At 42.2% G+C, this 27,698-nt stretch overlaps 1 non-coding gene across 1 annotated transcript; it reads left to right on the top strand.

The window, feature by feature from the left end:
- The first annotated feature begins 8,605 nt into the window (after positions 1–8,605).
- Trnat-ugu lies at positions 8,606–8,680 on the top strand. The gene has a single exon. It is a non-coding gene; the product is annotated as a tRNA-Thr (tRNA).
- Positions 8,681–27,698: the final 19,018 nt, after the last annotated feature.

Below are 27,698 nucleotides of genomic sequence, written 5' to 3'. Positions count from 1 at the left end.
AGAAGTGGGATACGGAAGTGCTAAGGAATGACGAGATACGTTTGAAGTTCTCTAACACTATAGATACAGCAATAAGGAATAGCGCAGTAGGCAGTGCAGTTGAAGAGGAATGGACATCTCTAAAAAGGGCCATCACAGAAGTTGGGAAGGAAAACATAGGTACAAAGAAGGTAGCTGCGAAGAAACCATGGGTAACAGAAGAAATACTTCAGTTGATTGATGAAAGGAGGAAGTACAAACATGTCCTGGGAAAATCAGGAATACAGAAATACAAGTCGCTGAGGAATGAAATAAATAGGAAGTGCAGGGAAGCTAAGACGAAATGGCTGTAGGAGAAATGTGATGACATCGAAAAAGATATGATTGTCGGAAGGACAGACTCAGCATACAGGAAAGTCAAAACAACCTTTGGTGACATTAAAAGCAACGGTGATAACATTAAGAGTGCAACGGGAATTTCACTGTTAAATGCAGAGGAGAGAGCAGATAGGTGGAAAGAATACATTGAAAGCCTCTATGAGGGTGAAGATTTGTCTGATGTGATAGAAGAAGAAACAGGAGTCGATATAGAAGAGATAGGGGATCCAGTATTAGAATCGGAATTTAAAAGAGCTTTGGAGGAATTACGGTCAAATAAGGCAGAAGGGATAGATAACATTCCATCAGAATTTCTAAAATCATTGGGGGAAGTGGCAACAAAACGACTATTCACGTTGGTGTGTAGAATATATGAGTCTGGCGACATACCATCTGACTTTCGGAAAAGCATCATCCACACAATTCCGGACGACAAGAGCTGACAAGTGCGAGAATTATCGCACAATCAGCTTAACAGCTCATGCATCGAAGCTGCTTACAAGAATAATATACAGAAGAATGGAAAAGAAAATTGAGAATGCGCTAGGTGACGATCAGTTTGGCTTTAGGAAAAGTAAATGGACGAGAGAGGCAATTCTGACGTTACGGCTAATAATGGAAGCAAGGCTAAAGAGAAATCAAGACACTTTCATAGGATTTGTCGACCTGGAAAAAGCGTTGGACAATATAAAATGGTGCAAGCTGTTCGAGAGTAGGGGTAAGCTATAGGGAGAGACGGGTCATATACAATATGGACAACAACCAAGAGGGAATAATAAGTCGACGATCAAGAACGAAGTGCTCGTATTAAGAAGGGTCTAAGACAAGGCTGTAGCCTTTCGCCCCTACTCTTCAATCTGTACATCGAGGAAGCAACGATGGAAATAAAAGAAAGGTTCAGGAGTGGAATTAAAATACAAGGTGAAAGGATATCAATGATACGATTCGCTGATGACATTGCTATCCTGAGTGAAAGTGAAGAAGAATTAAATGATCTGCTGAACGGAATGAACAGTCTAATGAGTACACAGTATGGTTTGAGAGTAAATCGGAGAAAGACGAAGGTAATGAGAAGTAGCAGAAATGAGAACAGCGAGAAACTTAACATCAGGATTGATGGTCACGAAGTCAATGAAGTTAAGGAATTCTGCTACCTAGGCAGTAAAATAACCGATGACGGACGGAGCAAGGAGGACATCAAAAGCAGACTCGCTATGGCAAAAGAGGCATTTCTGGCCAAGAGAAGTCAACTAATATCAAATACCGGCCTGAATTTGAGGAAGAAATTTCTGAGGATGTACGTCTGGAGTACAGCATTGTATGGTAGTGAAACATGGACTGTGGGAAAACCGGAACAGAAGAGAATCGAAGCATTTTAGATGTGGTGCTATAGACGAATGTTGAAAATTAGGTGGACTAGTAAGGTAAGGAATGAGGAGGTTCTACGCAGAATCGGAGAGGAAAGTAATATGTGGAAAACACTGATAAGGAGAGGAGACAGGATGATAGGACATCTGCTAAGACATGAGGGAATGACTTCCATGGTACTAGAGGGAGCTGTAGAGGGCAAAAACTGTTGAGGAAGACAGAGGTTGGAATACGTCAGGCAAATAATTGAGGACTAGGTTGCAAGTGCTACTCTGAGATGAAGAGGTTAGCACAGGAAAGGAATTCGTGGCCGGCCGCATCAAACCAGTCAGTAGATGATGACAAAAAAAAAAGTACCACTGAACAAGTAATATGGTTGAGGAAGGATTTTTTTATTTTGCGATTCATAATTAGAAATTCTTTTCTTGGTGAATAGAAAACTGTCTGAGCAGCTACTTCATGACTTTCATGCACTCAGGAAAACATTACATCACTCTTGGTCCTTTTAAATGCACTTAATGCAGTACCAAATCGATTAAAGTTGTTCACTTTGTTAACGCAGTCCTGTTTCCGTAATTTTGTTCAGGTCATTGTTATAGCTGGTGATGAATCTTTCGGTCTGTATGGCTGTGGTCGAAAAACTTTTCGATTCCTGGCGTTTTATCCAGAGACATCTTGAGAGTGCTCTTGGGGACGCTGAGCCTTGTCCCTGACGAGTCATTCACCATGAGCACCTCCGAAGTGCCGGCCGATGTGGCCGAGCGTTTCTAGGTGCTTCAGTGTGGAACCGCGCGACCGCTACGGTCGCAGGTTCTAATCCTGCCTCGGGCATGGATGTGTGTGATGTCCTTAGGTTAGTTAGGTTTAAGTAGTTCTAAGTTCTCGGGGACTGATGACCTCCGATGTTAAGTCCCATAGTGCTCAGAGCCATTTGAACCACCGAAGATGTTCAGCGCAGCTCTGGATGAAACGCCAGGAATCGAAACGTTTCTTCGTCCACAGCCATACAGACCGAAAGATTCGTGAGTAACTATGACATCCGATCAGAACCCTTCATTCTATGATCAATTGATTCTTAGTTCAATATTGTTTAACAGAGAGATGTTCATATTTTCAAAGACTAATCTTCTAACCGAACCTGCTTTCTCACTCATGTTATAAGAACCAAATTAAAATAAGCTTTTGAGTTACTTAACGCCGCACCTTCATATTTCCGTTTGATTATTGACAACCTAATGTGCACTAAAGTGCTCGCACGCATTGCACAGTTGTGTGATATGAAGCACGGTCATAAGTATTGTAACCCGATTATCTTATTTAATAACGACTGCTTAACGGCGCTTTTAGTAAAAGTATTCAGGTCAACGTGGAGAAAAAATGTTACATTACAGGCAGGGTGTGAGAGCGGAGTTGAGTTTCGTTATCTTTTTGCGCAAGTAAAAATTAATATCTGGGGAATGACAAAACCTATTTCGGCGTTTTCAGGGAACAACGAATAATTACAAATCCCTATATAGATTCAGATTAGTGTCAGTAAATGTATATGGTCGTTCAATAAGTCAGTCAGTATAACAATCTTTATTGTTGAAAACTTACCAGTGGCAGACGCTAGGTCACATTTCCTAGTAGGTAGAGAATATTGTTTTAGAAACTGTGTACAATTCTACATTAATAGTGTAGCACAGTTACGTTTCGTATTTAGATAGTTGTACAGTCATATTGTCTTCCTGTCACAGAAATCACAATTAGAACCTACCATTCTAAGTTCTGAATATTACTCTGAAACATTACACAATTACAAGTTTAGTGAGTAAATGTTATGTTTGACGTGCAAACACAAGGAAGCAGTGTAGGACCATTACTTTTTGCTATATGTATGAATGAGTCAGTGGATAACGTCAGAAGTTTACAAACTCTTTTTCAGACGATGCATTACACGTGTGTGTGTTTGAATCTTATGGGTGATCAACGGTGAGGTTATCAGCGCTCTAACACTCATTAAAACAAACGAATGTGGGGACGATCCCTCACATGCCATAAGATAACTAAGAAAGAGGAAAAGTAGCTATGCATTAAATTAAAAAAAAGAAACAAGTAAAACGCCAAAGGACCTAAAAGAAAAGCCAAAGAATTGTCACTGGCTGGCCACTTACAAAAAACCTTGGATGAGCCAGTCACCCCGTGAACACATTAAAACCATCTCCCAAAAATCTTGGTAAAAATGCGGGATAAGGCAACTTCCAACATTTCCGTAAAAAAAAAAAAAATCTTTGAAACTCGAACCACATTCGTTTGAATGTTACTTAAGGGGAGACAAAAGGCATATGGCCTTCAAAAATTCGATTTCTAGATTTCAGCATATTTGAAATGCCTGGTCTTTTCTGCGTGAAACATTTTTTGTTTTATATAAATACGACAATTTTTTTGTGCGATATGATGGTTTTCCTGACGCTCTGTGAAATCTGGGGACGGTGACAGCAAGGTTTATGACCGGGTATGTGCAGAACAACCATATGGTCCTAATGTCACAATTTCGAAATTAGAGTGCCTTGGGCATGTCCAGAAGAGAATGGGGTCCAGTTTGAGAAGATTATTGAAAGAAAAGTAAAAAATAATATTGGATAATGGTAAGAAGATAGATGGTTAAGATTGCCTGACAAATGTTGAAACAGATTGATTACAGAATTATTATGACTTGGCCATAAAAAGAAATGTAGGGTATTTAGAAAACATGAAGAAAGCTGTATGGGCTATCTTTTTCCATAAGCTTTCCACAAATGAAAATCCAGTGCTCGGTCTTTGCCCGAATGTTCCTGACACTTGGTGCAAGTACAGGGAAAGTGCCAGATGTGACCAAAAACATTCTTTACCTGCATCAGTAATGAATGAAGTTAAACCCATATTTAGAGATCTCTGTAAAGATACCTTGTGGAAGAAATGTCTTCATAGGAACACCCAAAATTTAAATGAATGTGTAAATTCTGTCATTTGGAACCGGTTACCGGAAACTGTGTTTGTTATTATTGGGCATAAAATGTTGTGGAAATACTGCAAAATTCTTGGTGCAAATAAAGAGAGAATACGCAAAGCAGATATTGCTAATTTAAAATGCACAAAAGAAGCCAGATAGAAAAGAAGAGGGACCAAGAGAAGAAAAGAAGATCAGTATGACTCAGATGATGCTCAGTATGGTGCAGAAAAATTTTAGTGGTAAGTAATTCTCATCAATAACTATACTAGAATTGCAATATTAAACTTCAAATGGATTTTTCTCAAAACTACATTTTTTTCTTTCAGGTACCATTATTTGATAAACTAATGGGATTACAAACATGAAATTTGGTCAATTTGTACTGCAGATGGTAATAAGTTTTTGCAAGTAAATTGAGAACCACCAAACGATCAGAAACTGTTTCATAATAATTAATGTACAAAAAAGTTAAATTTTACTAGTGAAAGAAAAATTTTTTTTCTTCAAAACCATAAGAGATATTATGTTCATTTTACTTGTAAATTGAGGAATATATGTTATATATATGCAGTAAAAATTTCGTTGTTTTATCACTCATAGTTCTCTTGAAAAGTGTACCTACACAAAGGGTAAAATAGCATTGGCAGAATAGGGATAAAAATTGCCTTCCTTCTCCTCTTAAAATTGAGGGCATAACCGGCGGAAAAGTCATAGCGACCCGCTGGTTGGAAAGTAACATGTAGTCCACACATTGGGGGGCCTCTCGCCGTAGAAAGAAGCCATACGTCATAGGCCTGTGGCCTGTGCGAAGACGAGTAAGGAGGACCTCGTTCCGTCGACTTGGCTGAAAGGACGTACGCCATGGAAGCGGTGTGGGCTTTGCTAGACGAAGTTTATTGCCTGTCACTTCCAGCCTCTCGTCTTCCCATCGACGCATGACGTACCTCAGCAGCGAGGTGACAGCATGCCGGAGGATGGCGCACTGAAATAATTGTGGGTCACGACACGTCTTCTTGGCCTGGAAGTGTCTTTTTGCTGGGTACCACGGCACATGGGTATTGCGGGGAACGAAAGTGCGGATATTCTGGAATACTTCATCTGTTTGGTACAAACGTTTCAGAGAGTGAAGGACACTCAGAAAATCAGAACAAACAAGAAGTTTAGCACTGGAAGTACGTCTCATCTGCCCCAGTGCCAGCAAGGTCGGATACAATTCTGCGTTGAAGACAGCAAATGTTTGAAACAGTCGAATCTTGAGGACACGATCCAGGAAAACGACAGAGTAACCAACAGAGTTCCCCTTCCTAAACCAATGCGTATAGACAGCTACATACGAGGGTAATCAGAAAAGTAAGGTCTCCTATTTTTTTGTAAGCACATAGTATTGTTTATTTCTACAATGGCATCAGTTTACAGCTTGAACATTTAGCTATTTTTCGACATAATCACCATTTCTGTAGATGCAGTTTTTGTAGATGCTGTGGCAGTTTTTGTATGCCCATGTCATACCAGCTAGCCTCCATGGTGTTCAGAAAGTTATAAACCTCTTCTTTCACCTCGTAGTTGGAGCTGAATCGCTGGGACGACAATTAACCCTGACAGGTACTGTGAGACTCTGAAAAACTCAAACGGGCAATTCAGAACCGGAGAAGAGCAATAAGGGCGTACACATTCTCCATGATAAAGCTCGCACACATATCACTCTGCAAACCGTTGCTCTCCTGCAACAGTTTCAGTGGAACATAATCACCCACCCACCCTATAGTCCTGACTTGGCGCAGAGTGACTATCACCTGTTCCATAGGTTAAAAGAACACATGGCCGGAAAGCGATTCAGCTCCGACGACGAGGTGAAAGAAGAGGTTCATAACTTTCTGAACAGCATGGCGGTGAGCTGGTATGACATGGGCATACAAAAACTGCCACGGCGTCTACAAAAGTGCATCGACAGAAATGGTGATTATGTAGAAAACTAGCTAAATGTGCAAGCTGTAAACTGATGTAAACAATTGTAGAAATAAACAGGTCTATTTAATTATAAAAAAATAGGAGACCTTACTTTTGGGATTACCCCCGTAGCTGTGCTCACATAAAGTGTCAGAAAATATCGCATTAAAAACAAAAGCAGGTGTGCAATTTGTCCTGTACCGCACAAAATCTAAAATTATACTGGGCGTCTACAGTTACCAGGTGGCAGACGGTTGAAACCCAGGTTCTGCGGCCGTATTTGCTCCCCATGATGCATTATATACATTATATACAAAGAAGTAGCAACCCTATAGAATAGTACTGAAATATGCATGAAGACCTGCAGAGGATTGATGATTGGTGCAGGTATTGGCTGAAGAAAACTGGAACGTAGCGCGTACGAGTCTAATGATGAGGGTTGCATACATTAAAAAACAAGCCGGCAGGTGTTACCTCAGGACCAGACCAGCTACAGCCCAAAGGAATGCGGGGCTCGCAACCAACTTGTGATGTCACACCAGTCGAGGTGGCCGCCACACTTTGCGAAGACTCGGCTTCGTGCAGGGCTGACGGGAAATCAAGATGTAGTTGACCAGGTCTCCACTAAAGGTCTTAAATTTTTCGTGTACTGTCGGGAGTTTGCATTCGCTTAAACGCATAGTCAAAAATTATTAATAACGTCTGAAATAGTTACTCGCTCCCTGCTGGAGACGGCTGCTGGCACTCTTTAAGACCTGCAGTGCCACACCCTGTGACGTACTCACGACGGCCTGTCTTTCTCGTGGGCTTCGACACCAGCTTCCTTCCTTAACGCTGTTGTTCTGCGGTTCTGGAACGGTAGCGCTGCAGTCGCTTCCTACACAGCCACCCGTTCTCTCGTGCTGAAGCGTGTTCGTGTGAGGTTAGACGTGAGTTTGTACGGAAGTTGACTGTACTCTCTTGCTATTGTAGGGTAACACTGACAGAGCGAAATGGCCGAGTGTCGGTATCAGGTGGCCTCTAATGAAGCTTTGATTTGTGAGACTGTGAATGGATTGAGACTCAAATAAAGTGATGCTGTGTATACAACTTCAGATGTGCTCTATTAGAGGAAAAGCGATCTCTGGAGAAAGTTCTTATCTATAGTACACATCAGACGAAAAACAACGAAGTTCGTGCAATGTATACAGAATTGTTGTAATCTTCTTTATTCCACCTCCACCATGAGAAAACATACCTGTTTCGTCAAACGAAAACTGGACACAGAACAACGTAACTCTTATGTCCCTGCGACCAAAAAGGGCGCTCTTTGTGTGTTCTTTTGTTTGTGGTAATCTGCGGTTATTAGTTAACAACGAATTATGCAGCTAATCATTCATTTCCGTAACTTCTTCTAATAATGATAAATACTTTAATATATATATGACGGTAGTATCTGTTCCCGAAAGAACAGTTACCGTGGATGACCATGCAGCTTTCCTAGAAATGAAATGATAATTAAATAGACACCCTAGCTGCAAGCAGGCGTTGATACACTTCATTGGGGACATGTTGAAAATGTGTGCCCCGACCGGGACTCGAACCCGGGATCTCCTTCATTTTCAACATGTCCCCAATGAAGTGTATCAACGCCTGCTTGCAGCTAGGGTGTCTATTTAATTATCATTTGATTTCTAGCAAAGCTGCATGGTCATCCACGGTAACTGTTCTTTCGGGAACAGATACTACCGTCATATATATAGTTAAAAATATGGGTTCCCGGCCTTTGACCTTCTTGTGCGAACGCACACGCTATGTCCGAACGCGTACGGGACTTGGTAGATTAATCTGCCACGAGTAATGAGTATGATGGGCAAACATCTATTAGGCGCACTATGAATGTAGTGTTGTGGACATGTTGGGAATGTGGATCTCACGGGGAGCGTGCAAGGGATAAGTCCCTGCAGACACACTATCCTCTGTGCCCGCGGTGGCTCAGAGGGATAGAGCGTCTGCCATGTAAGCAGGAGATCCCGGGTTCGAGTCCCGGTCGGGGCACACATTTTCAACATGTCCCCAATGAAGTGTATCAACGCCTGCTTGCAGCTAGGGTGTCTATTTAATTATCATTTCAATACTTTAATAATTAATCACCACTTACAGAATGCATTTCATTCATGTGCGTTGTTTTTTTATTGTACTGTCGTCACAGACTCGGTAACATGTCGGATGTTTGTGTACATGGACGTAGTGTATACAGGGTGAGTCACTAACTATTGCCACCTAGAATAACTCCGAAAGTGTGATAGCAGCTGAAAAGTTTGTGGCACAAATGTTGCATGGGACAACGGGGGCTATAATATGACGTTGGTTTTTTCTTGATAGGTGGGGTTACGTCAGAGATATGGAGGTCCACTTCTGTTTTTAATGGGACGCAATAGTTTGATACTTATTTTCTGATAGCGGCTATCGAGACGAATCCAATGATGGGTAACAGTAAGGTCTTTGAAGATCAACGAAGGTCAAAAAGGTGGCATGAACGTCCATTTATAGAGGGTTCAAAATGGCTCTGAGCACTATGGGACTTAACATCTATGGTCATCAGTCCTCTAGAACTTAGAACTACTTAAACCTAACTAAGGACGTCACACAACACCCAGTCATCACGAGGCCGAGAAAATCCCTGACCCTGCCGGGAATCGAACCCCGGAACCCGGGATTTATAGAAGGTGTTCGATGTGATGACCATTGGTATCAATGCAGTGCTGCACTCTTCTTATCATGGATTGAGTGGCATTCCTTATCACTTCGGCACTTATCGAAGCACATGCATAGTAAATAATCGCCGAATACGGCGTATCCATCTAACGTCCATTGACATGTAAACAACATTCGACGGTTTCGCAATACAACATTAGTAGAAACGGTAAGATTAGTATCATCGAATGAAGTGAATGTGAATGATGTATTCCTTCGAAGAACAAGTCGATATGCTTCTCATTTACTGAGAATGGTCCACAGCTCTTGGTCGTGCGGTAGCGTTCGCGCTTCCCACGCCCGGATTCCCGGGTTCGATTCCCGCCGGGGTCAGGTATTTTCTCTGCCTCGTGATGACTGGGTGTTGTGTGATGTCCTTAGGTTAGTTAGGTTTAAGTAGTTCTAAGTTCTCGGGGACTGATGACCATAGATGTTAAGTCCCATTGTGCTCAGAGCCATTTGAACCATTTTTTTTACGGAGAATGCCAACGAAATTCAATGAGAGATAGAGACTTACACGCTGAAAGGTGTCCTCAACGTACTCACCCTACACGTCGTACATTTAAATATGTGCATGAAAAATTGAGGACAACTGTAGCTTTCACGCATCGCAAATATATCCGGCAAAAGAATGTTACTAAAGAGTAAACGGAACTCTTGCCACTGTGGTTCGAGATCCTTGTGTTAGTTCGCGTCAAATTGCAAGGGAATCTGGCATGAGGTACAGTAGTGTTCTTCGCGTTCTGTATCGCCATAAATATCATCCTTACCGTATCAGTCTCCACCAAGAATTAATTGGTACAGATTGTACGCATTGCATTGTATTCTGCCGATGGGATCAACTTCAGATTCAGAGGGATGACGCATTTATTAATTTGATTTTATTTACTGACGAGGCTACATTCACGAACAATGGAAATGCCACTTTGCGTAACATGCATTACTAGGCAACTGAAAATCCATGTCGGCTTCGGCAAGTTGCACACCAGACACCGTGGTCAGTGAATGTATGGTGTGGGATTCTGGAGGACAGAATTATTGGCCCCTATTTCATCGAATGAAATCTTAATGGTAGGAAGTACACCATATTCCTGCAAGAAACCTTAGGTCTGTTATTGAAAGAAAAACCTTCAGGAGCAAGGAACAGAATGTGGTATCAACACGATTGGTGTCCGTCACATTTTTCGCTGATGGCTAGAAATGAGTTGCAGGGACAGTTTCCAAACCGTTGGTTGGATGCACAAGAGATGTGTCGTGGCCGGCTCGTTCGCCAGACTTGATACCTCTGGATTTGTTTCATGTGGGGATTCGTAAAAGTCATTGTTTATAAACACGTTCCAAGTACACCTGAAGATATGTGAGAGAGAATTGTGAGAGCATGAGCTTCGATAACTGCCGATGTGATAAGGAATACCACTCAATCCATGATAAGAAGATTGTAGCACTGCATTGATACCAATGCTCATCGCATCGAACACCTTCTGCAAATGGACGTTCATGTCACCGTTGACCTTCGAAGACCTTAGAGTTACACATCGTTGGATTCGTGTCGATAGCCGGTATCAGAAAATAGGTACCAAACTATAGCATCCCATTTAAAAAAAAAAAACAAAGTTTGCTTCCATATCTCTGAAGCGACTCCACCTAGCAACAAAAAACCAACGTCGTAATATGGCCCATGCAACGTTTGTCCCACATCCTTTATATATATATATATATATATATATATATATATATATATATATATATATATATATATATATATATATAATGGGGAGCCAATGCCGCAAGATGCTGTAAGCCAGTGTAGCGTGAATTGTGGGACCAATACAAGAAGGCCTCAGGCCACGCCCCTCAGCTTCCTCCGGCACCAGCACTGTCAGCCTTGGCGTAAGAACGGCTGCAGCTGCCAGGTGGTTCTAGCGTACTGGGAATTGGCCTCGATATGGTACTGTGTATGCGACGCTGCAGTATTTCTCGAGGGTTACGAGTGAGTTACCGTTGTCGAGTCAGCTTAAAAAAAAGCGTGTGAAGTCTTATTGGACGTAACTGCTAAGGTCGTCAGTCTCTAATCTTACACACTACTTAACCTAAATTATCCTAAGGACAAACACACACCCATGCCCGAGGGATGACTCCAACCTCCGCTGGGACCAGCCTTCAAAGTACTCTTCTCAGGATGTGGTGTGGTATACGTTCTTGTGCACCAACCATACAGTTCTTAGAAGTATTCACTGTACTGACGTAATTTACAGTACTTTCTTCGAAGTATTTCTGTTTACTGATTTCGAACCTACTCATCCACAGCAACGGAGTTTCCTGACAAGTCCACCATTACCTCACAGCTCAGTTGTTTCTTGGTTGTTACATAACTGAAACAATTCGTCCACCAAGTTTCAAACAACGACACACTCTTGTGAACTGCCACGACTGGAGAGATTAATGAAAGTTAAGTTGTTTCTTTGTTAATGAAATGTTTGTCAATACTTGTGTTACTGTGTACACTGATTTCTCTGCTTAGCTCATAAAAAACATACATACACGCACACACACACACACACACACACACACACACACACACACACACGATTGCAGACCGATCGGTGGAAACAGTCGCAGACTGGGAGTATGCGTGCAGAGCGATTTAAAGTGGCCGGCCGGCTCTGAGCACTATGGGACTTAACATCTACGGTCATCAGTCCCCTAGAACTTAGAACTACTTAAACCTAACTAACCTAAGGACATCACACAACACCCAGCCATCACGAGGCAGAGAAAATCCCTGACCCCGCCGGGAATCGAACCCGGGAACCCGGGCGTGGGAAGCGAGAACGCTACCGCACGACCACGAGATACGGGACGATTTAAAGTGGAACAACCACATAAAAGTAATATCGTTGGTGGTGCAGATGGCAGACTGCGACTCACTGAAAAATTCTCTGAAACGGTCATGCCCCCTTCCACCCCCCCCCCCCCCCCCCCGAAGCAGGTAGATTACAAAACCCTCTGTAGTATTGATATCTACTATCCAGCTCACTTTGTGTACATTTGTGACGTCACATGTGTTGGTTAGTTCCCTAATCATGAGGAAACAAGCCACCTCCCCATTTTATGATGTCATCAAGACATTAAAAGCCACACACCCTTTCTATGACGTCATAAAAATAACTTCACAAACCATGCTCTCCTTTCAATCACATCACCATGCCACACCCTGTAATCTAACAACACAGTCAGTCCAGATCACGAATGGTTTTTAATTTTATGATATGGTAACCATTTTCAGTCGGAGCACGGAAAGTGGTGGGCTGCTCCTGTTCTCAGTATTTTGCAACCCCATTGGTATTGCAGCGTGTAAACCATCCAGCGCCAACTCCAACGATACACCAGCCGAATTAATACTGTTATGGTTGTGATTTTTCCATGAACCATTTTTCTGAAGTTATATCCAACTTACAGTAGGACGTTGTGTACTGTAAACTGAAATCACCAGAAGTGATTGCTCTCCTATAAGCACAACAAAACATCTGAAAAGCAAATTCCCTTGCAAGAAATCGATTTTCTGTGCTTGAGAGTCCTTGGAAAACAAGGAGGATGATGTGCATGTTTCCGGAAAAGAAAAATAGAAATCAGAAAACTCACGCTACAGTAAAAAATCAAATTTCCTTCCTAAATATGAGAGGGGTTTCCTTTATATTGAATAAGTAAGATACCTGCCTTGTACAATGCGTACGTAGCTGCAGTGAGAAGCAACTGAGACAAGAATCTAGCTGCAACTCATATACAGCTCCAGACGCATCCATGATCGAGAAATTCTGGTAAGTACGTTACTGCGCACTGGCATACTGCTGCATTCCTCAATAGGACTTGAGGAAGGAAAGCACAACTTCTCAAACCCAAAACTCAAAGAAAACAAGATATTTAGGGAAGCCGAAGGCGGAGGAGATGTTGTAGACATTGAAGGTGAAGAAGAAGAAGAAGATTACAATGGGAAAGGTGATCATGATGATAATGATGAAGAAGAGTTAATGAAATTTATAGCAGAGACTGGAAGTAGACAGAAAGCATCATATTTTAACAGACCGATAGACAAAATGCGTTATATTGCACGCGGAATCAGATTTGAACCGATATCAAGAGGGTGGATGACCGGTAATCTGCAGGTAGATCAATGGAGGTAATTTAATAATTTTCATTGTAAGATACTAGGGAACGAGAGGATTATACATTCTATTGTTTAAAAGTAAACCAAATTGAAAAAAAATTACACAACACGACATCTTCAAAATTATGCGAAAATACTCAGTGTTACAAATGTACATAAACAGAACCATCCCTCCAGCACATCATAAATGCTAACAGAGGTTAGAATGCACCCGTGTTCTTAACGCTGCATTAGATAAAAGTGGCAGATCATTACTGAAAGATGATGACGTTCATATCAGTATGCAATGTGCAGGCTTGGAGTGAACGAAAAGAGACTTGACGTTCACAGTTGGAAGACGGTTTCCAACGAGTCATCAGCACACAGTGAATGTGTTCACGGGAATAACATGTATGAATTAATAGAGTTATAAGTTTCCTTGCTATCTTTGAGTGTCAGGCAATAATTCACATGATAATGAACTAATATTTATTAAGAAGGAATTACGGGAAACAAAATTATTGCTTGAATTTTATGATGGCTGTGGAATGTAAACTGAACGATTCAAATGCAATGGGAATTTGCGTATGAGAAAATTTCATCAGTGAAAGACAGCCACAAAACTTTCATTCCACAAATTCGAATTATTTGGAAGCAGTTCAAGTACGAGGGTAATCCCAAAAACAAGGTCTCCTATTTTTTTATAAGTACAAAGACCTGTTTATTTCTACAGTGGTTTACATCAGTTTACACCTTGAAGATTTAGCTATTTTTCGACATAATCGCCATTTCTGTCGATGCAATTTTGTAGACGCTGTGGCAGTTTTGTATGCCCATGTCATACCAGCTCGCCGCCATGCTGTTCAGAAAGTTATAAACCTTTTCTGAATCGCTTTCCGGCCAAATGTTCTTTTAACCTATGAAACAGGTGACAGTCACTGGTCGCCAAGTCAGAACTATAGGGTGGGTGGGTGATTATGTTCCACTGAAACTGTTGCAGGAGAGCAACGGTTTGCCGAGCGATGTGTGGGCGAGCGTTGTCATGGAGAATGTGTACGCCCTCGCTCAACATTCCTCTTCTCCGGTTCTGAATTGCCCGTTTGAGTTTTTTCAGAGTCTCACAGTACCTGTCACCGTTAATTGTGGTCCCAGCGATTCAGATCCGACGAATAAGGGAAAGAAGAGGTTCATAACCTTTTGAACAGCATGGCGGCGAGCTGGTATGACATGGGCATACAAAAACTGCCACAGCGTCTACAAAAACGGATCGACAGAAATGGTGGGTATGTAGAAAAATAGCTAAATGTTCAAGCTGTAAACTGATGTAAACCATTGTAGAAATAAACAGGACCATGTGCTTGTAGAAAATAGGAGGCCTTATTTTTGGGATTACCCTCGTAATTATAAGTGGATTTCTCTCTGGATCTTGGGAACAGATAACGAGAGTTCATATTCGATTTCAAAGGAGAATTGAACATAAGGACAGGATTACAGAGCTAAAATTATAAGCTCATCATCACAGTAGGTTGGAGCCTAGTAAGATGTATCTGTGAGGTGTTGTCTGTCGGCTTTTGCGAGCGCATTTTATCTCACTTCCAGGGCACTGACCACTCAAAACTAGCAGGCGATATGACTTGTTTCGATACCTGATCAGTGGCATCTCGCTTATCGACTATGCACAATGATGTGCCCGTATTGCAGGCACAAGTTAATTTGTCGACTTAACTATGTATATGACGTCTGCTCTTTTTTTTTCAATTTTGATCTTGCAACCACTGTAAATGAAGATGCAAAGTTAGCTGCCTGAGGGCCTTGATTAAATCGATGGGCAAAGTTGAAAATTTTTCCCGGACGAGGGTTGGAGTCCTGGTCTTTCGCTAATTAGTGAAATGTGCTGACCAGAGTGCTGTCCGCACACAGTGGAAATCGCAACTACGCGGTCTACCCTTGCACGCCCTCCGTCGCACTCAAATTCTCAACTTGTCCACACACCAGTGATGTAATACCCCTTGCCCATTATCTTCGTTACTTGTTACGAGGACGATCACTGATCACTACAGTGCGAATGCACATCACGCTCGAACTCTTGTGGGAATCGGTGGAACGCCTCTTGTAATGAGAATAATGGACAAGGAGCACTACATCACTGGTACCTGGATACGTTGAGAACTTGGGTCCGACGGAAGATGTGGTAGGATATTCCATGTAGTTGCGATAACCACTGTGTCTGGATGCTGCAGTGGTGATCAGCACGTCTGACTAGTAAACAGGAGAACTGGATTCGAATCCCTGTCCAACACAAATTTTCAACTTTCTCTTTTACTTAATCAATGCCCACTAGTAGATAAAGTCATTAATTCCTTTGTGTAGTTATTTTCTATAAAAACAGCCAGTGTAACCATTTAGTTTACTATAGTGCTTAGATGTGATGAGACAAAGATTATTGCCAAATCCATTTGAGATTGTGTAACCTACTCCTTGAAAGTGCAAATCCTGACATTCCCGAGAAAGCACACCTGCATTCAAGTCAGCTCAGTGACGTATGACGCTTCCTTCAATGCACATGTGCAGACATCGGCAACTATCAACATGCTGGCTAAGCGGTTTTGCCTGTTGGAACGGGTTCTGACTTACCGAAACAGGTGTCTCAACATACTGCTCAGCAAGAACTTAGGTTATAAAAGCAAGGTACCCCATAGAAATATAATGTTATTGATGCTGTGCCATCATAGCCATTGCCATTCAACTCTATCTTTGGACTTGTGCACACATATGCTATTCTACAATTTAAGTCTGATGTGCACTACACGCCAATCCTACTAATAAAATTCATATGTCGCTTATGAATTACGTGCTACAGTCCCAGAACACAGGAAATCTTCTGCTTCCAAGTTGCAGAATTTAAAGTATGTGGGCGATGGCAGAAGTGAAATATGGACAGAAAGACTACCAGAATTTGAGAAAGGGGAGAGATACCTATTCTTGAGAGCAAGACACATCAACACAAAATTCGAAGCAGCAGTACTAGGTTATCTGAAGGACTGTAGGGTATATTTACCATAAAGATTCTCAATTATCGATTATGAGGCAATAATGGCACCACGTGCATGATTTATCACAGTAGAGTGAAATATGGACACAGCTGATTTCGTGATAGCCAAATGAAGTAACTCGATATACTACTTGCAGATGTGTCTAGTAATAACTATGTACACTCCTGGAAATGGAAAAAAGAACACATTGACACCGGTGTGTCAGAGCCACCATACTTGCTCCGGACACTGCGAGAGGGCTGTACAAGCAATGATCACACGCACGGCACAGCGGACACACCAGGAACCGCGGTGTTGGCCGTCGAATGGCGCTAGCTGCGCAGCATTTGTGCACCGCCGCCGTCAGTGTCAGCCAGTTTGCCGTGGCATACGGAGCTCCATCGCAGTCTTTAACACTGGTAGCATGCCGCGACAGCGTGGACGTGAACCGTATGTGCAGTTGACGGACTTTGAGCGAGGGCGTATAGTGGGCATGCGGGAGGCCGGGTGGACGTACCGCCGAATTGCTCAACACGTGGGGCGTGAGGTCTCCACAGTACATCGCTGTTGTCGCCAGTGGTCGGCGGAAGGTGAACGTGCCCGTCGACCTGGGACCGGACCGCAGCGACGCACATATGCACGCCAAGACCGTAGGATCCTACGCAGTGCCGTAGGGGACCGCACCGCCACTTCCCAGCAAATTAGGGACACTGTTGCTCCTGGGGTATCGGCGAGGACCATTCGCAACCGTCTCCATGAAGCTGGGCTACGGTCCCGCACACCGTTAGGCCGTCTTCCGCTCACGCCCCAACATCGTGCAGCCCGCCTCCAGTGGTGTCGCGACAGGCGTGAATGTAGGGACGAATGGAGACGTGTCGTCTTCAGCGATGAGAGTCGCTTCTGCCTTGGTGCCAATGATGGTCGTATGCGTGTTTGGCGCCGTGCAGGTGAGCGCCACAATCAGGACTGCATACGACCGAGGCACACAGGGCCAACACCCGGCATCATGGTGTGGGAAGCAATCTCCTACACTGGCCGTACACCACTGATGATCGTCGAGGGGACACTGAATAGTGCACGGTACATCCAAACCGTCATCGAACCCATCGTTCTACCATTCCTAGACCGGCAAGGGAACTTGCTGTTCCAACAGGACAATGCACGTCCGCATGTATCCCGTGCCACCCAACGTGCTCTAGAAGGTGTAAGTCAACTACCCTGGCCAGCAAGATCTCCGGATCCGTCCCCCATTGAGCATGTTTGGGACTGGATGAAGCGTCGTCTCACGCGGTCTGCACGTCCAGCACGAACGCTGGTCCAACTGAGGCGCCAGGTGGAAATGGCATGGCAAGCCGTTCCACAGGACTACATCCAGCATCTCTACGATCGTCTCCATGGGAGAATAGCAGCCTGCATTGCTGCGAAAGGTGGATATACACTGTACTAGTGCCGACATTGTGCATGCTCTGTTGCCTGTGTCTATGTGCCTGTGGTTCTGTCAGTGTGATCATGTGATGTATCTGACCCCAGGAATGTGTCAATAAAGTTTCCCCTTCCTGGGACAATGAATTCACGGTGTTCTTATTTCAATTTCCAGGAGTGTATATGTTAGTGCATATTACAAGAATATAAAATGTCAGTTCCTGTTCAGAAGGTATTGTGTAGTGAAACTGTAAGAGAAATTAATGTTCACCCTATAAATAACACTGTTGCGGATCTGTGATTAATTAGAAAGCGAGTTTCGTTCTCTCATACAAAGTTTTGATAATGATCTAAAAGCCTTTTCAAAAGTAAACGTGAACAGTTACGTAAGAAAGACCACTTTATATAATCTGAAGACTGTTACTTTTGAAGTGTATGATGATTGTGAAGGATTAATCACAGTGGACGGTTTCTGATTCAGTGCAACAAAATTGTTGACAGTTAGAGTAAGGAAATGATATTCATATTGTTTACCGTTTGTCCAAGAAACGCAATTCAGTGTCATTTCAATTTTATTAAGGCAGATACAGCTGTTAAAACTTGGTGAGCTGTATGCGATGAATTCATGCTTAATGATATTCTAAAATTTGTTGGAGATGAATCAGAATGTGTATTAGATTCAAATGTTAAAAGTGCCATTCAACATGTTATTTCATGATATAGTTTCCACTGTGTAACAACAGGTGAACATTATCAGCATAAGATGACAAACGATTTGCACTGCAAGACAAAGTTACCTGTGATTTTAGTGTGTGCATGTGTGTGTGTGTGTGTGTGTGAGAGAGAGAGATAGAGAGATAGAGAATGCAGAAATAAATTTAACGTAATCTGTAACTGATTTAGTGCGTGAAAATAAATAAATCACACACACACACACACACACACACACACACACTTCATCTGCAAGTTCCTTCAGTTTAATAGAAGGTGAACTATTAATCTATGTTATAATGTTTATAAAAAGCATCATACTTACTCGATTGAGTTAAACTGTACGAATTTATACTACACACACACACACACACACACACACACACACACACACACACACACTTAAAAGTTCTCTGTCTTATGGCTTAAAAGATAATAAAAGCAATGAACAGCACACATACGCATACTCTGTCTCTCTCTCACACACACACTCCCACACACATGCGCACGCGTTCACGCGCGCACACACACACGTGTACAAAAACTAAAAGGTCCTGTGTACTATAGATGAAAAGATAATAAAAGCAGTGAACTTTACTGATGAGGCACAGTCGTAGTTGATAAAAATATTTCTTTAACGAAGTATGAAAACAGAGACAGGTGCAAAATTTGCTGATGAGACAGTGCAGTATTGAGAAAAAAAATTTTGGGTGAAATTTGAAACAGAGGGAGAGAAATGAAATTTACTGCTGAGTCATAATTTTAGGTTCTTACACATTTTTGATAAATAATGCGGATGTAGAAATATTGTGTTATGTAATTTATGTTATGCGCCACATGCGAAATGAAATTTATTGAAGAGGCAGGTGATCTATATATTATTTTAACATGATGCCAATTTACACAGTTTAAGTGTAGGCTTACTTATTTGGAAAATGTTGGGTACTACTTCGCACACAATGTTAAGGAGAGATGGACTGCAGAGTGGTGCAGCAGCAGTCGCAGTAGGGAAGCTGGTCAGGAGCAGAAATGATTAGCGAACACGCCACTACAATATACAAAAGTTTTACTTAACTTACAGCTTTCTCGAAGCGTTTCAAAGAAGCTTTACAAAAGGACAAATAGCAGTACAGACCAGCTATCACAAGAAGCAAAACAAAAGAGCATCGTGCAGTGTGAGGGTACCGTCTAGCAGTATACGAGTGATCTGTCAGATGCTGACTAAGACTGAAGACTGTCGAAGACTGGACTGTCACTGCGACTGAGACTGGACCGTGCAGCCGCCATCCTATAATAGGGCGGCAGAGGGCGGCCGTAGTTGAAGCTAATGAAGGCGTGGCTCAGCGGTTGGTCGTAATTGGATCCGCCGGCTCCCCGCGCGACCAGTATCGGCGTCTGTCGGAAACGTGAATTTCTGTTCCTAACTCTGAGACGCCACTGAGGGTGGTATCGATCTGTGGTACCACATATATACTACTCGCCATTAAAATTGCTACACCAAGAAGAAATGCAGATAATAAACGGATATTCATTGGACAAATATATTATACTAGAACTGACATGTGATTACATTTTCACGCAGTTTGGGTCCATAGATCCTGAGAATTCAGTACCCAGAACAACCACCTCTGGCCATAATAACGGCCTTGATACGCCTGGGCACTGAGTCAAACACAGCTAGGATGGCGTGTACAGGCACAGCTGCCCATGCAGCTTCAACACGATACCTCAGTTCATCAAGAGTAGTGGCTGGCGTATTGTGATGAGCCAGTTGCTCGGCCTCCATTGACCAGACGTTTTCAATTCGTGGCAGATCTGAAGAATGTGCTGGCCAGGGCACCAGTCGAACCTTTTCTGTATCCAGAAAAGCCCGTAGAGGACCTACAACATGCGGTTGTGCATTATCCCGCTGAAATGTAGGGTTTCGCAGGGATCGAATGAAGGGTAGAGCGACGGAACGTAACACATCTGAAATGTAACGTCCACTGTTCAAAGTGCCGTCAATGCGAACAATAGGTGACCGAGACTTGTAACCAATGGCACCCCATACCATCACGACGGGTGATACGCCAGTATGGCGATCACGAATACACGCTTCCAATGTGCGTTCACCGCGATGTCGCCAAACACGGATCCGACTATCATGATGCCATTCGTGCACCCAGGTTCGTCGTTGAGTACACCATCGCAGGCTTTCCTGTCTGTGATGCAGCGTCTAGGGTAACCGCAGCCATGGTCTCCGCGCTGATAGTCCACGCTGCTGCAAACGTCGTCAAACTGTTCTTGCAGATGGTTGTTGTCTTGCAAACGTCCCCATCTGTTGACTCAGGGATCGAGACGTGGCTGCACGATCCGTTACAGCCATGCGGATAAGACGCCTGTCATCTCGACTGCTAGTGATACGTGGCCGTTGGGATCCAGCACGGCGTTCAGTATTACCCTCCTGAACCCACCGATTCCATATTCTGCTAAGAGTCATTGGGTCTCGACCAACGCGAGCAGCAATGTCGCGTTACGATAAACCGCAATCGCGATAGGCTACAATCCGACCTTTATCAAAGTCGGAAACGTGATGGTTCGCATTTCTCCTCCTTACACGAGGCATCACAACAACATTTCACCAGCCATCCCCAGTAAACTGCTGTTTGTGTATGAGAAATCGGTTGGAAACTTTCCTCATGTCAGCATGTTGTAGGTGTCGCCATCGGTACCAACCTTGTGTGAATGCTCTGAAAAGCTAATCATTTGCATATCTTCTTCCTGTCAGTTAAATTTCGCGTCTGTAGCACGTCATCTTCGTGATGTAGCAATTTTAATGGCCAGTAGCGTAAGTAATACAAGTCGTTCGGATGCTTTTTAACATGGCACAAACATCAGATCGTTCAGATATCTTTGAAAATGGTGGCTGTTTACTTTTAATGGGCCATAAAATACTGAGCTGTGATTGCCTGTTTCGGTGATATTTTAAATCTCCTGCCAATGTGAGGTCATATTAAGATGTTGTGGTTGGTGATGGTACAATTATGACGACATATAAAATGATGGGCGTGAAACTGTGGTCTAGGAGAAGCGTCTTTGGCTGGTAGCCGAATAGTTATGAGTCCCGGGTTTTAGCCCAGCCACTGTTTACGTTGTGAATAAAAATTATCAGCAAAGGCGACCGAAGACTTCCGGCGTAATAAATAACCCTCGTTCTACCAACGACTTTGTTGAAATCTGGTTTCGCAGGACAGAGCGGATCACGTTGTGGAAAGGGGTCAAGATCAATTACTCTTAGTTATATAAGAGTACAGAACTTTATTCCTCGAACTAATTCACAGTTTTCTCTTTAAAACAACGAAGATCAATTCACAGTTGAGGGCCCAAGTAACTTCTCCAAAATAGGTTTAAATGATTCCTTTTAAAACACCGGGATTTAAAGTAAAGGCTGAAGGCCTTACTTAAGTAAAATTGAAATATCTTCTCGGCTACAGGCCGAAGTAATATTTCAAACAGCTAAGGAAATCTTTTAAAAGCCAAGTATATACAAATTTCGGCTAAAGGCCATATTAAGCAAAATTCAAAATAATTCTTCGGCTGAAAGCCCAATAAAAAATTTCTTAATAAAAAAGAGGCTTTAAAGAAAAGCTTTTACATAATACAACAGAAAAACATCTTAAGAAAAGTATCTTATCGGCTGAAGGCCCAAACAATTGCTCAAGAATAACTGGAGACCACCTTAAGATAAACATTGCAGAACATGGCTGAAGACCGTTTCAAGAATTCGAGGTAATTACAGAGAAACCTTACTGACAAGGATTTACATATTAAAGCCACAGATTCTGAAACAGACGCTGCTGAAGGCCTAAATACATAGCAACAAGAATTTTAAATAAAACACGGCTGAAGGCTTGGCACAGCACCTGCGACCAACTAAAATGACAATCACAAACAACAAAATGGCGCTCAGAAGTGTGCCAAGGGTCGGCCTGGGGAGGAAACTCTAACCACAGTTTATGTGAGACAGGCAGCCAAGCGTTACAATAAACAATCGGTTTGCAACATGACCTGGGGACGGCTGAACAACTAACCAACAACCTAATCAATTCCCTCTGTCGCAACAGACCAACTGCCTATTCCAGTACGCAGACAGCATTCATCTGCTCAGTGGAAATCACAGAAGCTACACACAGTTCGACGTAAACACACTTGTACAAAAATTCGAACAATCGTAAAAGCAATCACTGCGGAACAACAAGGACGAATCAATTCGACACGGAGAGTTTCCACAAGCGGTCGGCGACCAAATACACGTCATCCGATGAGGCGACCGACCGAACCACCAACCCAGGTCGTTCTCACTCAAGTTACGTGTGTCGGCGACGATCGAGCTAGTCTTGGCTGTCCGAAGCTGGCTGCAGCTCCAAACCGACTCAACTCCATGTCCGTTCGGAATTCGGAGACACGGCGACCCGGGGACCCTGGCTCGGACCCATCCATGCGGAGGTAACTGTTGTCCATTGGCGACGACATCTCTGCACAAGGAAGGAACCGACCCACGTCCGGTAAGATGATCAAGTGATGAGGCCCAGAAACGGTCAAAAGACCAAACACATGTCTCCCGATGAAACGAGCAACCGAACGACCGACCAACGGTCGTCCCGCTCCAGTTTCCTTTCGTCAGACAGTTCATGTGTGTCGCCAGCGGTCGGCACGCACTGGCTGTCTGCACCTCTCTGGCGCATCGTCCCCGATTGAGCTCCCAGCAACGATCAGTGTCATGAAGATCCAGAAGGCAATGGAAACCACTGCATTAAAGACACTTAATGTATATTCCACACGACATGTGGCCTGTAATAGAAAAAGTGTCGTGATGATCTATGCATTGGCAAAAGATTCCGGATTAGTCTCCCATTGGGATCTCTGGTCGGAGTCTGCCAAGGGGAAGGCGAAATTGAGAAAAAACGTTCCAGTAGTCAGAGCGCGGAATGTCAGATGAGTGAACGTAGCAGGACAGCTAGAAAATCTGGAAATGGAGTTTGAAACACGTATGTAACATAGCAGCGATGGCGAGGCATTGTAGCATCTGTGACCAGAGAGTATGCGCTTGACCGCGCGAGTGTTGCGAGCGGTTCTCAGTCTGTCAGTAGTCGTTGCGAGTCTGTCGAGTCAGTCGTTGCGAGTCTGTAGCTCGGTTTAGTTGCAGAGCAGTATGCTAATAGTCGTCATGCAGAGCGGTCGGTCAGTAGTAGCAGCCCAGTGCGGTTGTGTGATGTAGGCGGTCGGCAACACTGGTCAAGATGGTGAATAAGGTATACTATTAATTAATATAATCATTAGATAATGAAAAAATTTATTTATTGTAATTATTCTCCAACAAGTCCCCCAATAATAATTTTTATTTCAAAAGCATTTTCTCAAAAATTTAATTTTTTATTGAACTAAAGATTTCGTTGCACTTCCCATTTCATTCCACTTCTTTTGAAGAAAAATTCCACTAAAATCACAAAAAAAGAGAATATTATTATTTGCAATGCAGTTCCTCCAAGCGGTGCGCAACAACAAGAGCAGAAATGTGACATCCATTTATTCTGAGGTAAGACTTTAATTCTGATTGTTTTACACAGGGCCAAAGACCGATATTTCGGTTTAATTAAATTTTCTTATCACTGAATGGACTTTAATTTTTCATGAGGAATTTATATTTGAGTCAGATTGCGATTATCAGTTTTATTGTCATTAAATTTAATTGCAGGGAGGTTACGTTTGGACGTTTGGCTCCTATTCATTTAATATTTCTGTCTTTAAAATTTTTGTGGGGAGGTTACACTTGGCGACACCCAGTCCAGGATCGTATTTCGTTGAGAGTCTTTTGAGCGACAGTCAGATATCTGCTCTTATTTGCTTAGATAATTAGGATTTAGCGCAACGCTTTTAATAATATTGTGACTTTCTTTCTACAGGTCAACGGCAATTTGTTGCTTTGTTGTATTTGTGTATTGCTTTTGCATTGTGCTTATTTATTTTGTGAAAAATTGTGACTATTGTAAAAATGCCGCGAAAGACTGTGAATAGTGTATCGCGAGGTATTACGAACGAAATTACCGGCTCAAACGACTTTACCGATAGGACATGTGACACGCAGTGTAATGATGACAATCCTGCGTTCACTAACAATCAGTGCATTCCAACCACTAATGATGACTTTTACCCTGATAATGAACAAACGAACTCAATTGTCTCGTCTGTTAATTTGACGACAATTGATGACGCAGAGCGGTCTATAGTAATGAGCGCTGCCCAGCTTAACACACCCGATTTAGAAAATCCAAGTAATGTACAGACAAATTTGTCTAATGAAAATGAACAGGATACTGAAAGTACGACGGATTTATTTAATTCCGAAATAATGTCTGACAGTGTACATCCGACTGATAAACCTTTTTGTAAAGTACAGAATGACCAAATGGTCACGCAAAACAAGACAATTTCAGATCCACCATTAAATAGCACGGAGAATAGAAATGCTAATTTTGTGTCGGATCCACTTAAGGCATTGTTGCTACAAATTCTTGAATTAAAGAAACAACAGAATGAAAAATTAGACAAACAGAGTGAAAATTTCAAACAACTTAGGGAACAGTACAAACAGCGGAATGAAATGATGAATAACTATTTCAAACAACTAAATGAAAGTGTCGACAACCATTACAAACAACTTAGCGAAACAATTAATGAAAGTTTCAAACTGACGAACGAAAAACAAGACAAGCTTAACGAACGGAGCAGACAAGTTAGTGAAGAGAATACAGCTATTACCGTGCAATGCCAGGACATTAAAGAACAATTACGTGTGAATACTAAGACTTGTGCTAATAACAGTAATGAAAAAGTTGGCACTGTTGCACAAGAATTAAATAGTACACATGTAAGCACAACAGAATTACATAAAGGCGAAATTAATGCAGTCACCGAACAATGCCCTAAAAACGCAGTACAGATTCGCGACGAGGTTAATTTAGAGTCAGTGGAAGTTTCACACACTCCGAATACGGAAGTCAATAATAAAAGTGAACGACAGAACAACCAAAATGTCGAAAGTTTTCAAGTAACAGAATTAAAAACTATTTCAGTCACCAATACGTCACAGAATCCGCCACGTTGCGAGCATTTGTCTGACTCACGCAGCGTGTATAATGTGAACAATTTACAGAGACTACGCGAATTAAAATCCGAAAAGCTACGCGACTTAAAATATGAAAAGCTACGCAACTTGAAGTACGAAACGACACAGACGAACAGATTCACACACAAACCTGAACGTGTTCTCAAATTCATTGACGAGAACGTTGATAATAAGCAGTTTGCATTTGTAAGAAAATGTAAGGAATTTAATAATGACAGCGTACAGGTACACGCTTTACACTGTATACGACAATTTATCTTTGTACATTCACCGCTATTACCTGTAATGCAGAAACTAGCTTTGAACCAGATGCGACAATTTGCTATTGTATTTTCATCAGCATTACGTATTATGCAGAAACTGGAATTAGCAAGAATACAGCGATTTACTTTCGGAATTTTACCGCTATTGCTTGCAACGCAAAAGCTAAAATTTATTTGCAGTGCGTAATAGACCTCAAGGGATTCATTACGCTTTAATGAATATGTGCCGTAGCGAGCATAGGGCCCCGAGCTGTAGTAGTGCTGTTTCATCTTTAGTTTTCTGCACTGCTGCCTTTTCTTCTACTATCCTTTATATCTATCCAAACTGCTCTTTAACTATTGCTCTACGTAGTATTAAGAAACGAGTAATGAAAACCGGATATGACAAATTTTTACCGAATGTGACAATTTTCATTAGGCACTGCAGAATCACGAGAACTTAAATAACAGATAAAATCGTAATCATCAGTACGTGTAAAATTTTTGAGCAATCGGAACCACATTTTTGTAACAATAGATGTTTTTCACCACAATAGCATGAAAGTCAACCGCTTAGCATACCTAACCAACAATGCAGTCTACAAGGTCAACCAAACTTTAATGTTTCGCCGCGTGCACGTATAGTCCCAGCTCCAACAAATAGTAACGCATGGCAGCAAAGAAATAACTACGTACAGACAACACACCATTTCAACTCACATCGCAATGCGCCGTATAGAAATTACTATCATGACAGACGTAAAAATAACGAGCACAATTTTCAGCGTACAATTAATAACAGTCGATCTTATGAGCAGCAACAACACCAGCAACAACATATTATGATGAATGAAACAGACAATAGGTGTCATCCATAGCGTAACACGTCAATAAGAAATAAAAGAACAGTTCGTATAGTGGATATGCCACAATATTCTCCCGTAAATAATAACACATACGATAGATTTTAACCAGATACAGCACAGACTGCATATTCCAGTAACGTAAGCAATAATTTAGACACGCAGAATTTTGTTCACGAAAATGTTATTAATTTTGACGCCATCCGACACACGTTTGCATTAAGGACAGAATTACGACGTATGTAGACGATATTCTTATTGCAGAAGCTAACTGGTCTGAACACAATGTGATTTTAGAACAACTGTTGCAAACTTTTCGTGCACAAGGACTTCCAGTTAATCTCAGTAAATCGCACTTTGGCAAAACTTCTATAAAATTTCTTGGACACGTAATTTCAGCAGAAGGCATTGCACCTGATCCGGAAAAACTTCAGGCTTTACGTGACATTACTGTTCCTACAACAAAGAAGCAATTACGCAGTTTTTTGGGCTTAATTAACTTTTTTCGTAAATTTATTCACCATTCTGCTTTAGACACACCCAGACTATGCCAATTAACAGGTAAAAACAGTATTTGGTCTTGGGATAAGCAAGCACACTCTGAATTCATGAACCTGAAACATGCTTTGTTGAATGCTCCACTGTTATCGCACCCAGATCTTACTAGAAATTTTTCCATTGCTACCGACAGTTCCAACACCGCTTTAGGCGTACACATTTTCCAGGAAATTGAAGAAGAT

This window comes from Schistocerca piceifrons, chromosome 3, assembly GCF_021461385.2.
Source record: "Schistocerca piceifrons isolate TAMUIC-IGC-003096 chromosome 3, iqSchPice1.1, whole genome shotgun sequence".
Classification (NCBI taxonomy): Eukaryota; Metazoa; Arthropoda; class Insecta; order Orthoptera; family Acrididae; genus Schistocerca; species Schistocerca piceifrons.
The sequence above is the reverse complement of the archived record's forward strand: the minus strand, read 5'-3'. Positions and strand labels throughout refer to the sequence as shown.